Here is a 17580-nt window from a genome sequence, read left to right on the forward strand (position 1 = left end):
TATCTCTCCTTCTTCAGGGAGGGGTAATTTGTACTGTGTTTGTCACCCCAATCATTTGGAAATGTTGATGCCTGTGGCTGAATAAGTGAAAAAAAAGAGAAGAGTGGGGGAAGATAGGCTCAGGCTCTATCCAATCAATAAGGGAGACGTACAGTGGGGGAAATAAGTATTTGATCCCTTGCTGATTTTGTAAGTTTGCCCACTGACAAAGACATGAGCAGCCCATAATTGAAGGGTAGGTTATTGATAACAGTGAGAGATAGCACATCACAAATTAAATCCGGAAAATCACATTGTGGAAAGTATATGAATTTATTTGCATTCTGCAGAGGGAAATAAGTATTTGATCCCCCACCAACCAGTAAGAGATCTGGCCCCTACAGACCAGGTAGATGCTCCAAATCAACTCGTTACCTGCATGACAGACAGCTGTCGGCAATGGTCACCTGTATGAAAGACACCTGTCCACAGACTCAGTGAATCAGTCAGACTCTAACCTCTACAAAATGGCCAAGAGCAAGGAGCTGTCTAAGGATGTCAGGGACAAGATCATACACCTGCACAAGGCTGGAATGGGCTACAAAACCATCAGTAAGACGCTGGGCGAGAAGGAGACAACTGTTGGTGCCATAGTAAGAAAATGGAAGAAGTACAAAATGACTGTCAATCGACAAAGATCTGGGGCTCCACGCAAAATCTCACCTCGTGGGGTATCCTTGATCATGAGGAAGGTTAGAAATCAGCCTACAACTACAAGGGGGGAACTTGTCAATGATCTCAAGGCAGCTGGGACCACTGTCACCACGAAAACCATTGGTAACACATTACGACATAACGGATTGCAATCCTGCAGTGCCCGCAAGGTCCCCCTGCTCCGGAAGGCACATGTGACGGCCCGTCTGAAGTTTGCCAGTGAACACCTGGATGATGCCGAGAGTGATTGGGAGAAGGTGCTGTGGTCAGATGAGACAAAAATTGAGCTCTTTGGCATGAACTCAACTCGCCGTGTTTGGAGGAAGAGAAATGCTGCCTATGACCCAAAGAACACCGTCCCCACTGTCAAGCATGGAGGTGGAAATGTTATGTTTTGGGGGTGTTTCTCTGCTAAGGGCACAGGACTACTTCACCGCATCAATGGGAGAATGGATGGGGCCATGTACCGTACAATTCTGAGTGACAACCTCCTTCCCTCCGCCAGGGCCTTAAAAATGGGTCGTGGCTGGGTCTTCCAGCACGACAATGACCCAAAACATACAGCCAAGGCAACAAAGGAGTGGCTCAGGAAGAAGCACATTAGGGTCATGGAGTGGCCTAGCCAGTCACCAGACCTTAATCCCATTGAAAACTTATGGAGGGAGCTGAAGCTGCGAGTTGCCAAGCGACAGCCCAGAACTCTTAATGATTTAGAGATGATCTGCAAAGAGGAGTGGACCAAAATTCCTCCTGACATGTGTGCAAACCTCATCATCAACTACAGAAGACGTCTGACCGCTGTGCTTGCCAACAAGGGTTTTGCCACCAAGTATTAGGTCTTGTTTGCCAGAGGGATTAAATACTTATTTCCCTCTGCAGAATGCAAATAAATTCATATACTTTCCACAATGTGATTTTCCGGATTTAATTTGTGATGTGCTATCTCTCACTGTTACCAATAACCTACCCTTCAATTATGGGCTGCTCATGTCTTTGTCAGTGGGCAAACTTACAAAATCAGCAAGGGATCAAATACTTATTTCCCCCACTGTATATTTGAAAAAGGTATAATGTTTATTATAACAGGTCGACTCGACACAGCCATGTTTCAGCGATGCAGCGCCTTCTTCAGGAGTCTACAAAGCAAAACATAAAACATAACTATAAACTGTAAACAACAATAATCATAAAAGAATATTATAAATATGTTAACATAGAAGGCATCTATAAAAGCATGGATTATAATTAAAGTACAAAAATGCATGAGTAAGTTTCATAAAGAAAGTCTTTGCAGATCACGGATTGTTGGTGACCTGAGGAACCTGGTCATGATACGGACTATGAGCTTAATTTCTCACACAGTGGCCAATGCAGTAAAGTGCTCTAGGCTTTATGCAGTGATCTGCGCGACTTCAGCCTACAATTGTTACGGGCATAGCGCAGCAGTGCATCTCTCATTTAAATTCATGGCAATGAAGCTACTGGCCGCGTTCAGCACAGATACACAGATGCAGGGCCACCGAGAGACTGGACCAGGCCCCCGTCGCTGCTCCCCCCATGAGGCCACCACCGCCGCCCCCCACAGAGGCCGCCACGCCGTAGTCCCCAGTCTCCACCCGCCCACCCCCGGCCCCGTCGACAGCCCCCCTCCGTCCACCACCGGGCCGGGTCCCCTGCATTCAAATCACAGCGCCTCACCTCCGTGTGAAAGCGCAGCAGCGGCAGATTGCCTCCCTTCGGGCCTTCCCTCCCTGTGTGCCGCCCTCGTCTGATGTAACTTCCGCGAGGGCGGGACACAGGGAGGGAAGGCCCGAAGGGAGGCGATCTGCCGCTGTTGCGCTTTCACACGGAGGTGGGCCCGGCCTGGTGGCGGACAGTCGACGGAGCCGAGGGCGGGTGGGTGAGACCAGGGACTGTGGTGCCGGGCCTGGGGAATTTTGTCCCCCCTGCACCCCCTATCGACGGCCCTGCACAGATGTGTACAGAAGACCAGAAGGCCGAGCATGATGCCAAGTCTTTAATGCCAGATCTGAGGCAGTGTCACAGGTTAGCTTGGAAATTCTGTGGTAGTGTTTGTGAGGATTTCAGACCTAGTTTGAAATCCCCTTACTGTGAGCAGAAGGATATGTCACCTTTTTAGAGCATGTGGGAGGTGTTGGTACAAAGAGCAGAAGTACTGGGTAGTGAGAAGACATGAATTTGTGTACTGATCTGTGCACAAAAAACAGTGTCAGCACCAGAGTGCACGTGCACACATCAGGAATGCTAGTTATTCTGCACAAAAATATTGGTGTCACATATATTTGCCCCTAGAGTCTATAGATGTTGCCCCAAATTGTTTTCCCAAATCTGAGCGCGGTGCGCAGATTAATTGGTTTACAAGCTCTTAACCATCAGTAACTGGGTATGCATCTAACTATAAAGCATGGTGCCTAACTCCCATAATGTGTATACCAAAAGGGGGTGTGGTCATGGGAGGGGCATTCCAAAAAGCTTTGCATGTAGTAATGCCCCTGTACCAGTGGCATAGCTACGTGGGGCCACGGGGGCCTGGGCCCCCGTAGATTTGGCCCTGGACCCCCCTGCCAATGACCCTCTCGATCCCCCCTCCCGCCGGCAACCCTCCCCCGCCGTCGCCTACCTTTGCTGGTGGGGGACTCCAACCCCACCAGCCGAGGTCCTCTTCTTCCGGCACAAGGCTTCGTTCTGTTTCTGTGAGTCTGACATCCTGGACCTTGGCTGGCGGGGGTTGGGGTCCTCCGCCAGCAAAGGTAGGCGACGGCGGGGGAGGGTTGGCGGTGGGAGGGGGAGTTGAGAGGGTCGTTGGCAGGGGGGGCAAAGTTGTTGTTGGTGGTGGTGGCGGGGGGGTTGGCAATGGCGGGGAGGTTGGCGGCGGCGGGGGGGGGGGGGGGGGCTAAAATGTGCCCCCTCACCTCGGGCTCTGGACCCCTCTCCCGCTGAAGTCTGGCTACGCCCCTGCCCTGTTCTGCATCCGGGGTCCAAGCGGGCTGGAGCTCCCCCATAGGGTAGACTACATCGTACCCTCACTCACTCACTCACTGAGGGAACTCCTGTATTCTCCTCATTTAGGGTATATTTTATAAGGTACTCTGAAACAGGGTTATTTACACTTTTTACAGACTCCTGTCCTTGCCTACCCCCAAATTATAGTGTCCTGAAGGCTATGCTCCTCACTTTTACTGGTCTAGACCAGGGGCATAGCCAGACTTCGATGGGAGGGGGGGCCAGAGCCCAAGGTGGGGGACACATTTTGGCCTGTCTCCCCACCGCTGCCCTCCCACCGCCACTTCCGCCCCCCCCCCCCCCGTGGCCGCCACTGCTTTCCTGCTGCCGCTTCTGACCCCTGGCTGCTGCTCACCCCCCCCCCGCCACTGCGAAGGTACCTTGGCTGGCGGGGGCTAAAGCGTTTGTCCTGCGCAGGTCTCACATTGCCTGGCGCCCTGTTCTGTTTTCAGTCACTGTGCATGCTCAGTTTCATTAAACGAGCGTGCACAGTGATTGAAAACAGGACAGGGCGCCAGGCAATGTGAGACCAGCGTGGGACAAACTCTTTAGCTGGCGGCAGTCAAACCGGGGGCCCCAGAGCCAATTTGGGGGGCCCAGGCCCCCATGGCCCCCTGTAGCTACGCCACTGGTCTAGACCCTCCTGGTCTGATCTCCTTCCAACTTGACCTTAGCGTTGGCACTCCCTGGCTCTCGGGCTGGGTCTCTCCACTGCCCACCCATAGCTCTCCTCTGTCACGGCTGTGGTTTTGCTGAGCCACAACTCATCTTTACAGCCAAAGGTTTACTTCTCTTAAATGGGATCACCCTTTGAAAAAAATACAAAAAGATGAAGACTTAGGCACAGTCAGAAGCCCAGCTGTGTCTGGAAGTTTCAAAGCAAGTGAGCCCTGATTGCTTGGATACTGTAATTCTTATGACCAAGCACCCCTGTGAGGAGTCCACAGAAGTAAGCTCCCTCAGTACAACACCATTTCTAAACAGCAGTTTACAGGCTGCCATTTTCCACCAGGCTATCTTTTCTTGGTTAGTTCCATTAATTACAAGCCCACAAATAAGGGGTTTGGCTTCCATCACTTACCCTTCCAAATTCAAGAACATAAGTACATAAGTATTGCCATACTGGGAAAGACCAAAGGTCCATCGAGCCCAGCATCCTGTTTCCAACAGTGGCCAATCCAGGTCACAAATACCCGGTAAGATCCCAAAAATGTACAAAATATTTTATACTGCTTATCCAAGAAATAGTGGATTTTCCCCAAGTTCATTTAATAATGGACTTTTCCTTTAGGAAGCCATCCAAACCTTTTTAAAACTCCGCTAAGCTAACCGCCTTTACCACATTCTCTGGCAACGAATTCCAGAGTTTAATTACACGTTGAGTGAAGAAATATTTTCTCCGATTCGTTTTAAATTTACTACATTGTAGCTTCATCGCATGCCCCCTAGTCCTAGTATTTTTGGAAAGCGTAAACACACAGGTTGAGTTGTATACCAGTACAGTAGGCATTCCCCTGCCCAGGAGAGCTTACAATCTAAACTGAGGCTTGACCAAGGTCAGAAGGAGGGTCAGTGAGAGAGGCAGGATTTGAACCCTGACTTTCCTGGGTCTCAGCTGACTGTTCTAAGACCTCCTGGGCCAGGGGTTTCTCAACCCAGTTCTCAGCACACACCTAGCCAGTCAGCTTTTCAGGATATTCAATTCAATTAAAATCAATTCTTGTATACCATTAATATCCCCTTTCCAGGGTTCAGTGCGATTTACATTCTAGGTGAGACAAAAGCAGATAGTGTTAGTGTGAGGTATGAGAAACATTGGAGTTAATGCATGAGACTAAAAACATTAAGGAAAGGATAATGGATGATACAAGGAAGTAGAAGTCATGATGGATTATTATGAAGCAGTCTTTGGGAAGTGAAAGGTTTTTAGCCTCTTCCTGAAGTTGCTGTTTTCTGTTCTGATGAGAATAGGTAGACAGTTCCATATTTTGACTCCGGGAACGGGGAATACAGAGCTGAAAATCTTCTGATTTCGAATTGTCTTTTGAAATGGTGATTCTAGCATCAGTTGTTGTTTCAGTCTGTTAGACTGGACCAGATATAGTGAAGTGGTCTTACATACATAGTAACATAATAACATAGTAGATGACGGCAGAAAAAGACCTGCACGGTCCATCCAGTCTGCCCAACAAGATAAACTCATATGTGCTACTTTTTGTGTATACCTTACCTTGATTTGTACCTGTCCTCTTCAGGGCACAGACCGTATAAGTCTGCCCAGCACTATCCCCGCCTCCCAACCACCAGCCCCGCCTCCCACCACTGGCTTTGGCACAGACCATATAAGTCTGCCCAGCACTATCCCCGCCTCCCAACCACCAGCCCCTTAGTCAGCAGTTCAGGGGTGAAGCCCTGTAGGATTTGAAAGACTAAACGAGCAGCTTTGAACCTGAGTCTTTCCGCTATGGGAAGCCAGTGCAGTTTGTTTAGATGAGTTGAAAACTAGTATATCTATTCAATCTGTATATTAGTCTTGCCGCTGTGTTCTGTATGATTTGCAATTTTTTTTCTGATATTGACACTTAATACCAAGAAATAGAACGTTACAGTAATCCAAGTGAGGTAGGACTAACATTTTGGACTAGTAGTGCGAAGGCTTTTTGGTCGAAGAATGATCTGACTAGACGTAGCTGTCTCATTTTGAATAGTGTTTTCTTCCATAGCTGGTTAACATGGGAAGCGAAGGTAAGTGAAGAGTCAAGAAAGACCCCTAATACTCTGGTTTCAGATTTGACTGTAAAGATTTGACCATTGGTCCAGGATATTGATGGTAGGACCTCAACTCCCTGATTTCGGAACCACAAGACCTTGGTTTTTTGTTCATTCAATACCCACAATAAATATGCATGAGATAAGTTTGCATGCACAGCCTCTATTGAATGCAAATCTGTCTCATGCATATTCATTGTAGGCCCTTGTTGGCAATATAACAGTGTAGCGTGTACTGTATTGTATTTTCATCTGTCTCTGCTATCTGGATTGTGGGCTCTGATCCACCATTTAAAATCAGGGTTGTCCACCTTTGGTCCTCAAAGGCCGCAATCCAGTTGGGTTTTCAGGATTTACCCAATGAATATGCATGAGATCTATCTGTATCTCTATCTTTAATTATTCCCTTGGTGCACTGATCTCTTCCTATGGTTTTCAGAATCATCTCTATGTTGATGACAAATCAAACTCAGGTATACATATAAAGTATCGCATACCATGTAAAATGAGTTTATCTTGTTGGGCAGACTGGATGGACCGTTCAGGTCTTTATCTGCCATCATTTACTATGTTACTATGTTACTCTTTGGGGTTCTACATGGAATGTTGCTACTAATTAGGATTCCAGAACTTTTAGTATAAGAACGCAGACTTCTAGGGTCTGTGCCCTGAGAAAGGCAAGGACAAATCAAACTCGGGTATAAAGTATCACATACCATGTAAAATGAGTTTATCTTGTTGGGCAGACTGGATGGACCGTTCAGGTCTTTCTCTGCCGTCATTTACTATGTTACTCTTTGGGGTTCTACATGGAATTTATTTTATTTGTTTCATTTGTATCCCACATTTTCCCACGTATTTGCAGGCTCAATGTGGCTTACATAATACCGTAAAGGCATTTGCCTAGTCCGGTAGAAAATCAAATACAAGGTGATAGAGTTGATTATAGATAGATGTAGATAGGTACAATGGGGGTAGAGGAGGGGAAGGTTAAATAGTGTCCATTATTATGGGGATCGAGGATGTTGCTACTAATTGGGATTCTGGAATCTTGTAACTCTTTAGGATTCCAGAATCTGCAGAACATTTAGTACAAGAACAGTACTGGGCAGACTTCTAGGATCTGTGCCCTGAGAATGGCAATGACAAATCAAACTCGGGTATAAAGTATCACATACCACGTAAAATGAGTTTATCTTGTTGGACAGACTGGATGGACCGTTCGGGTCTTTATCAGCCCTCATTTACTATATTACTATGTTACTCTTTGGGGTTCTACATGGAATGTTGCTACTAATTGGGATTCCAGAATCTTGTAACTCTTTAGGGTTCCAGAATCTTCAGAACTTTTAGTACAGGAACAGTGCTGGGCAGACTTCTATGGTCTGTGCCCTGAGAGTGGCAAGGACAAATCAAACTCAGGTATACATATAAAGTATCACATACCATGTAAAATGAGTTTATCTTGTTGGGCAGACTGGATGGACCGTTCAGGTCTTTATCTGCAGTCATTTACTATGTTACTATGTTACTCTTTGGGGTTCTACATGGAATGTTGCTACTAATTGGGATTCCGGAATCCTGTAACTCTTTAGGATTCCAGAACTTTTAGTACAAGAACAGTGCTGGCCAGACTTATACGATGTGTGCCCTGAGAATGGCAAGGACAAATCAAACTCGGGTATAAAGTATGACATACCATGTAACATGAGTTTATCTTGTTGGGCAGACTGGATGGACCGTTCAGGTCTTTATCTGCAGTCATTTACTATGTTACTATGTTACTCTTTGGGGTTCTACATGGAATGTTGCTACTAATTGGGATTCCAGAATCTTGTAACTCTTTAGGATTCCAGAATCTTCAGAACTTTTAGTACAAGAGACTTCTATGGTCTGTGCCCTGAGAATGACAAGGACAAATCAAACTCGGGTATAAAGTACCACATACCATGTAAAATGAGTTTATCTTGTTGGGCAGACTGGATGGACCGTTCAGGTCTTTATCAGCCGTCATTTATTATGTTACTATTTACATGCACTGTCTCCATTGTAGGCAAATAGATCTCACACATATTCATTGGGGAAATCCTGAAGACCTGACCTGGCAAGCACCGAGGTTGGACACCCCTGAATCAAAGGGCTGAATGGAAAACAGGTGAGACAGAGTTTCTGGACTGTGAATCGCCTATCAGGAAGTGTGAAATTTGCACCGGTCCATTTTTATTCTGGTTCCATAGGCTACGACTGTGCATCATCCTCTGCAGGGCGTTAGTGGCTGTTTACATAACTTTTTAAGAAGTGGGATCTACTGTCTAAGAGGATTGTTTTATCGCTGCCCACTTTGTAGCTGAGCTCATTGAGTCCTAAGTGGTGAGGTTTAATAATGCATTGCAGTATTGAGTTTTGCTGCTGTGCAGTGATATTCTTCTCTCGGAACAGTTGCCAGTTAGAGCTGCACAGCTCAAATTCTCTTTTCCCAGGACCTAGGTAGCATATAACTGATGTTTTACTCCTCACATCACCCTCGTGTTTGAGATTTTTTTATTTCAATTTCATTCTTCTCTGTCTTGTAGAAAGGCTATAAAAGGATGACAGTATAATTGGAACCTAAATGTTGCCGTCTGGCTCAGTCCATTTTCAGTGCTCTGTTAATAATTGAAGGATGCCGGGTCTACAGTTCAGGATTTGCAAATTGGTTCATTTTTCTACTCTACCATCTTGGGCAGATCATCATAAAAATCTTCTGCTTTGTTCATACCCAGCAAACAAGCCTTCTCACATCTGACCACAAAGCTTTTCAATCACCGAAATAGCTACACGTTATATTGTAGCCATAGCTCACACATCTGACTTTTGGGTCAGATCCAAGGAACTCTATTCTATCCTCATCCTTCTCGAGCTATATGCTGCTTTTGACACTGTTGATCACCACCTAGATACCCTGTCCTCACTCGGATTTCAGGCAGGGGCGTAGCCAGACTATGGATTTTGGGTGGGCCTAGGCAAGAAGTGGGTGGGCACTATCTGCTCTCCCCCCTCCCCCATACACACATCAAAAATATATCTCAGCTGACAGGAAAATGGTTCTGTCCACCTTGGCAGTCTGCAGCAGGCATGCGTTGAAACTGAGCATGCGCAGTTGCCAGTATCATGGAGAGCAGAGTTTTTGGGGGAAGTCTTCAGCTGGCGGAGCTTGGGATCCCCAACAGCTACTGCTAAACGTGTGCTACTGTTGGGTGGGCCTTGGTCCACCCAGGCCCACCTGTGGCTACGCCACTGATTTCAGGGCTCTGTTCTGTCTTGGTTTTCTTCTTATCTCTCACATTGCACTTTTAGCGTATGCTCTGGTGGATCCTCCTCCATTGCTATCACACTATCAGTTGGTGTATCTCAGGGTTCGGTCTTGGGACCTCTTCTTTCCTCTATCTATAATTACTCTCTTGGTGCGCTGAAAACCTCCTATGGTTTTCAGAATCATCTCTATGTTGACGACTCACAGATCTATCTCTCCACACCAGAATCCAGACCCAAGTCTCGTCCTACTTGTCTAACATAGCTGTCTGGATGTCTCATCACCATCTGAAAGTGAACATGGCCTAAACTGAGCTTCTTATCTTTCCCCCTAAACCCACCTCTTCTCTCTTTTTTGCCTCTCTTTTCTTCTCCCATTCTCTATTTCTGTGGATAACACTCTCATCCTCCTTGTCTCATCAGATTGTAACCTTGGTGTCATCTTTGTCTTTCTATGCACAAATCAAACAGACTGCTAAAACCTGTCTTTTATTTCTCTACAATGTATCCTTTCCTTTCTGAGCACACTACCAAAACCATTATCGACACTCATCACCTCACGCTTAGACTATTGCAACTTGCTTCTCATAGGTCTCCCACTTAGCCATCCCTCTCCTCTTCAATCTGTTCAAAATTCTGCTGCACGACTAATATTCCACCAGTGTCGTTATGCTCATATTAGCCCTCTCCTCAAGTCACTTCACTGGCTCCCTATCCGTTTCCGCATACAGTTCAAACTCTTCTTATTGACCTATAAGTGCATTCACTCTGCAACTCCTCAGTACCTCTCCACTCTCATCTCTCCCTACATTCCTCCACGGGAACTCCGTTCACTGGGTAAATCTCTCTTATATATACCCTTCTCCTCCACTGTCAACTGCACCATACACCTGGAATAGACTTCTTGAATCAGTACACCAAGCTTCATCTCTGGCCATATTCAAATCTAGGCTAAAAGGCCACCTATTTGAGACTGCTTTTAACTCCTCTCCACCTGTTCACTACCCATGTCTGTTTAGTCTGTCCCACAATAAGTAATTCCCTTATTTGTCCTGTTGTCTGTCTTCAATTGATGTAAGCTCTGTTGAGCAAGGACTGTCTCTTATATGCTTAGTCTTCAGTGCTGTGTATGTCTAGTAGCGCTATAGAAATGATAAGTAGTAGTAGCAGAGCAGGGACTGTTTCATATGTGCTTAGTGTACAGTGCTGTGTACATCTAGTAGTGCTATAGAAATGATAAGTAGTAGTAGCAGCTTTAGTATTCTGTGAAGCCTATCAGCAAGACCTGTCTGTATCAGTGGCGTAGCCAAGGGTGGGCCCGGGTGGGTCCAGGTCCACCTTCTTTGGGTTCATGCCCACCCAGTAGCAGCATACCTATGTTGTGGCTGGCAGGGATCCCCAAGCCCCACCATCCGAAAACTCCCAACAACTGTCCCTCCTGCATACCTTGTAAATAGCAGATCTTTGCCTGCAGCGAGCAGTGACTGATACATACTGCTCACATTGACCCCACAGCCTTCCCTCTGATGTATTCCCATCTATGTGTGGGGCCAACATGAGCGGTGTGTATTAGTTGCTGCTCGCTGCCAGTGAAAATCTGCTATTTAAAAGGTATGCGGGAGAGGGGGGGATGTTTGAGAGACCATATGGCATGCAGGTGATCGAAGAAGAGACGAAATCACCTGTGGGACGGGGCGGGGTTCTTCTGCCCACCCATCTTGGGCCCAGGCCCACCCAAAATTGGGTGTCTGGCTATGCCCCTGGTCTGTATGAGTAGAGTTTGTAGTTATTACAGTACCCGCAACCTACCAGGCAAACCTCATTGCCATGGCCTTTCCTCTGCCATGTTCTACCCACAAGACATTGCATTGGCGGAAAGGCCACTGTGGGGCCACCTGGAAACAGCCTGTTTACACAACTGCTTCTGCTGCCAGTCCGCTGTTGTTCATTTTGAGGACCGGTGGGGACCAGGGGTGCTAGAGAAATGCCAGGGGGGAGCAGAGGGAAGAGAGAGAGAGCGAGAATTCCAGCGCAAGAAGGAGGGGGAGAGATGTTGCAGAGTTACCAAAACAGTTCCTACACCCAGTCTTCTTGGACATTCACCGACTTGAATCTTGGGCCTCCCAATGTCCCTCTGAGGTTTTCTCCATCCTTCACCCCCAAGGAAGCTTTTGAAAGTCCTTCTCTACATTCTACTCTCACTTTTTGTAGACACCCTGTGCAAGACTCCATCCTGTGTCTGGCTCCTCCCCCTTTGTGACACCAACTCAGCTGAAGACTCCTCAGCAATACTTCTCTCCAGACATCAGGCAAGACACCATTTCTCCAAAGCAACCAACAGGCGAAAAGCACAGTCCCTCTTACTGCTCCTCTCTGCTGTTCCCGGTCAATGACATCTCAAAGGATCACTACCCCATCCTCTTTTGGGCCCTCCCTTTGGAGAATGGAAAGCCCCTCCTTTGCATCTACCTCATCACCTGGAACCCTCCAGAGCCTGAGAGTTCCCTGTACTAACAGATAGCAGACTACAGAGGAAAATATTTTTGGGAGAACCACATACCTCTGAAAATCAACAGTACACACAGGGCTAAACTTATGGAAGTGTGCTACCACATTAGCACACAGTGACACCATTAATGTGCACAACTCATCAACAGCTCCCTTTGCATGACAAGGAACCCACAGTACATATCATGCATTAATATGTGTTAGAGCATGCTAATGGAGTAGCGCTTTTAATTAACCTAAAACAATTTCTGAAGCCATTCCTGGAGGCAGTGGCGATCCTAGGTTGGCTGCCACCCGGGGCGGATCGCCGCTGCGCACCACCCCCTGGTGCAGCAGCGTCCGTCCCCCCAGGGTGCAGCACTAAGCATTGTGAGATTTTATTTTATTTTGCATTTTTTAGGTGGTTGCATGACTACTTTTAGGGGTTCACTTTGCTTTTTACCCCTACTAGGTAGGTAATATTTAGTATGTACGGTCATTCAGTTATTTTAGTGTTGTATATCTCCACCTATTTGTCTTATGCAGTTCTGTTGATATATATTTTGTGTTGATATTATTTTTTGTTGATATCTTATGTCTTGTATTAAAATGATTATTTTATTGCATGCATATTTAATCTGAATGTTTTTAACTGATATTGATTTGATATTACATTTTATTGTATTATGTTTTTAGATTTGATCTGTTTTTATCTTATATGATTTGATTGTGGTTTTAGATATGTTTTATTATAAAATATACAATGTGATGTTTATGTTTTATTCATTAAGTATTTTTATTTTGTAGTTTTTTGTACCCCTGACGCAGCCTGAGGGCGAAACGTGGCCACGTCGGGTAACTTGTAATAAACCACTTCTTCTGTTACCCTCCTGTTCCATTTTTTTGTCTTTTTTGATTTGCTTTTTTTCTTTTGGTTTATCTACAATGAATATGCATGAAAAAGATTTGCATGTGTAGCCTGAGCCAGTCACCGGGTTAGAGGGCTCAAGAGACTGGTTTTCACTTAGGTCCAGGTGCCGTCAGCTCATCTAATCAGGAACCACACGACATTCAGAGGATTAAGAATAACTGGAACATTTATTGAACTGATGATTTTCACTGTGTTGATCTTAATGCAAACCGGGTTTAACTCATAATTGCTTTTCAAGATGATCACAAGCAATAGTCTTTTCTGGGTTAACACTTGTGCAAAACCCTTATGCCTGTCCTGCGGCCTAATTGAACCCCAAAGTGGATTTCACGCTCCCGATGTACTTCAATACCATCCGGGTTAGACTCCTTATAACTGTCTTCTCCTTTCGGGCTGCCACCCAGCCCGAAAGTCTCACACATCAGCCATGGGTAGATTGCATTCCATCCGAGCCCCGGTTATGGCCAGACTCCCCAAGCTGCCGAATTTCTAGCTCCTCAAAGGGCTAATGCAGTGTGACAGCTTACTGTCTGTGAATCCAATCCATTGGGTTTGGCACTTCAGGAACCCCCTCCCCCTTAATGGGCCACTTGGCAGGGGGCTATAGGTAGCTCAGACCTCAGGCAACCAAGGACAAATCTTTTCCCCTTGAACTTCCCTTTAATAACCTCTGAGCTCCTCCTGGGTCCTCCAGTCACTCCCCTAATGACTTGCCCAGGGTTCACTGTATCGTAAATCCCAAACACACCAAGGGTTCAGGAATCTTGCTATTCTTTGAGGTTCTAGAATTTTGTTATTTTGTTTTATTCCTTCCGACCCAAAACACCCCAGAACTTCTCTTTTTAATCCAACTACAAGTTCTTGCACTGTGGAAGTTCTTTTAGCAGGGTAGAGGTAAAGATCTGGGTGATTTTTGCCCTCTTAAAGTACTACTACTTAACATTTCTAGAGCGCTACTAGGGTTATGCAGCGCTGTACAGTTTAACAAAGAAGGACAGTCCCTGCTCAAAGGAGCTTACAATCTAAAGGACGAAATGTCAAGTTGGGGCAGTCTAGATTTCCTGAATAGAGGTGTAGTGGTTAGGTGCCGAAGGCGACATTGAAGAGCTGGGCTTTGAGCAAGGATTTGAAGATGGGCAGGGAGTACACCCTTGCATGGCAGAAATAGCATACAAGCAGGTACATCTCGGGCTGCTTGCTTTGTTTGCAGCCCCTTTTAGGGAATGTAATGGTATTTGCTGGAATATTGGATTACTGATTTTTCCTCAGACAGTAACTCCGAGTCTTGTAGTTCAGTCTGAGCCGAAGCTGGGTAGAGCAGGACCAGTAAATGTAGCAAAGATTTGAGAGAAGAAAACTGTCAACTAATGCCCTCTTTTATGTCCCTTTTCGGTATCAGCAGAAAAAAGACTTGATTCCGGCTGAAGAAGCCTTTGCCATGCCAGGGACGCTGCTTATGGAGCCACTCTTCCGTTCATAATTGGACACCGCAGCAGCAGAATTTTCCTAGCACGCTGCAGTTCTGGAATTGAGGTCCCCATCGCTTAACACTGTACAATACTGACACATTTGAGAACAAAAATACCGGCGCTTCCTTCTCCTGCTGGGCTTCAAAAGGTCACCCATTATTCCTCTCCTGGGCTACCAGGATAGGTCTCCAGTGCTTCTCCCTGCAATAATACGATGAGCTCAACATGGCAAAATGCAGCTCACTTTAGAGCTACTTCTGTTGATGCTTTTTGGTCAGCCACAAGGTGTCTCTCTATGTCTCTCAAAGGGCCAGCTTGGCTTATCCCTCATAATCTGCTGTTTCAGGTAATCCCAGTACCTTGACATTAATGCAGTATGACATAGAAACATTCACCAATTGAAATAATGTGATCAGAATCGGTACCTTTTTCCTGAAAGCCTGACTACTAAAAACCACTTTGGGCTGGCTGGTGATTTATGGCAGTGTGGCGTTCAATTTCTGGGTCAGGGTCTTCCATTTCATAGACTGATTGGGACTGCAATCGCTGTAGAGTGGCATTTAACAGCAGGGGCAGAAAGACAGTGACCTGATCCCACAAGCAATAAAGGTCCTTGGGCCCCCCAACAGCTGTCTGCCACCCCCCCCCCCAATGGCGCACTGCCATCACCACTCCCTCCCATACACTACAGCCCCCTCCCTCCGCAGCTGTGGCCCTCCCTCTGCACACTACAGTCCCCATAGCATCAGTGGGCCCTTCATGGTCGTACGTTGAAGGCACCTGATGGTAAAGTGGTTTCTTTGGGGGCAGGAAAGAACCCCAATCTTTCCTACCCACTACCGCTATTCTACCCGGCGCCACCGTGTATTCAAAATGGGTGCCCAGACTTCCCGTGGTAGTCTCTCAGGTCTTGACAGTCTCGCAAGACAGCCGCAGGGAGTCTCGGCAGCCATGTTTAAAACTTGGAGGCGCCGGGCAGAATAGCGGCAGTGGGTAGGAAAGAGTGTGGTTCTTTCCTGCCCTCACAGAGGCCATTAGAGCACCAGGGCCCTTCAAGATGGGACTTCAGCGAGGGCGGGACACAAGGAGGGAAGGAGGGCCGAAGGGAGGCGTTCTGCTGCCTGCAGCGCTGCTTTCACAGAGGTGAGACTGCGATTTCAACGCAGGGGGCCCGGCCCGGTGGCGGATGGAGAGGGGAAGCGGCGGCGGCGACCTCGGGGGGTGGAGGGGGGAGCAGTGGCTGTGGCGACCTCGGTGGCGACCTCGGGGGGGGGGGGGGGGGGGGGGGGGGGGTGGGCCTGCGGCCCTGTGTCTGAGGGAAGGCTGTGGGGCTGGTGTGAGTAGTATGTATCAGCTGCTGCTCGCTGCAGGCGAAGATCTGCTATTTTCAAGGTATGCAGGAGGGACAGTTATTGGGAATTTTCAGCTTGTGGGGCTTGGGAATCCCTGCCAGCCACATCATAGGTGTGCTGTTACTGGGTGGGCCTGGGCCCACCCTTGGCTACGCCACTGGTTCATTGCCTGTATATTAATTTAGATTATATTTTGATGTTCTGTATGGATACATCTACATCAGGTACCCAAGCAAACTGTTTTCTCAGGTTTAAGCCCAAAGTGGAATAATTATGTGAGTTTGTTGGGGAGGGGGAGTTCTACTGGGAAGTGCCTGAGGTTACTGTACAAGCCCTCGGGACCCTTTTACTAAGATGCGTAGGCGCCTACATGCGTACAATGCACATCAAATTGGAACTACTGCTCGGCTACCGCTTGCCCCTAGTGGTAATTCTAATTTCTATGTGTGTCCAAAACGTGCGGCAGAAAATAATTTCTATTTTCTATGGCACTAACTCGGCAGTATTCAGCAGTGTATGCGTGCTGACGATTACCGCCCAGTTAACGCGTGAGACCTTTTCCGCTAAGTCAACGGGTGGCGGTAAGGTCTCGGACACAAAATGGGTGCGTGCTGATTTTTGATTTGCAGGACATCCATTTTGGGCCAAAAAAAAGGCCTTTTTTTTGCAAGTGCGCTGAAAAATGGACCTGCGCGCGTCCAATACATGCATCTACACCGGCGCAGGTCATTTTTCAGCGCACCTTAGTAAAAGGTCCCCCTGGGGCCCTGAAACACTGTGTTACATTCCACATCAGAAAAGGACCCTGGGACTCGAGCTCTGCCCTTTTGAATGAATAGATAGGGATGGGCTGCAGTGTAAATTTTAAGGGGCTTCGATGTTAGCTTCAGAACTTAGTACAAGAAGAGTGCTGGGCAGACTTTTATGGTCTGTGCCCTGAGAAAGGCAAGGACAAATCAAACTCGGGTATAAAGTATCACATACCATGTAAAATGAGTTTATCTTGTTGGGCAGACTGGATGGACCGTTCAGGTCTTTATCTGCCGTCATTTACTATGTTACTATGTAATGGCACCTGAGCTCTCCCAGAAGCCTTTGCAGGCAGTCATAAGGTGGGACAGAGACTACAAGCATACTGGACTTGGACATATTTGTATGTAATAATAAAAGCCTCTGTTACAATTTTGAACCACCTGTCATGGAAAAAGACTCTGAGCTTCACACTGGTCCCAAACACCCTCCCCTGGTTTTGCGAGGAGGAAATCATATTTTCACCCTTTGAAGAGACGGGGCGTCATTCACATGTCTCCTCAGACCCACTCTGCTGTAATTCCATTTTCCATCTCTGAACAAAGCCCTCCTTTCAGTGCAGAGTTAAAAGGCTCATTCTGACAGCCCAGGAAGTCTGGAAGCTCTCCCTGCATCCCAGATGTGGTGTGGAAGAACATCTGCATACTTCCACTGCCTAAATGACTCAGGTTTGATTTCAGAGGGCAGAGCTGACAAGTATAAATCATGTTTAATAGCAAGCTACTGCCCTTATTCCTCCCCCACTCTCATTCCC

The sequence above is a fragment of the Microcaecilia unicolor genome, chromosome 4 (genome assembly GCF_901765095.1).
Source record: "Microcaecilia unicolor chromosome 4, aMicUni1.1, whole genome shotgun sequence".
In the NCBI taxonomy this organism is placed as follows: Eukaryota; Metazoa; Chordata; class Amphibia; order Gymnophiona; family Siphonopidae; genus Microcaecilia; species Microcaecilia unicolor.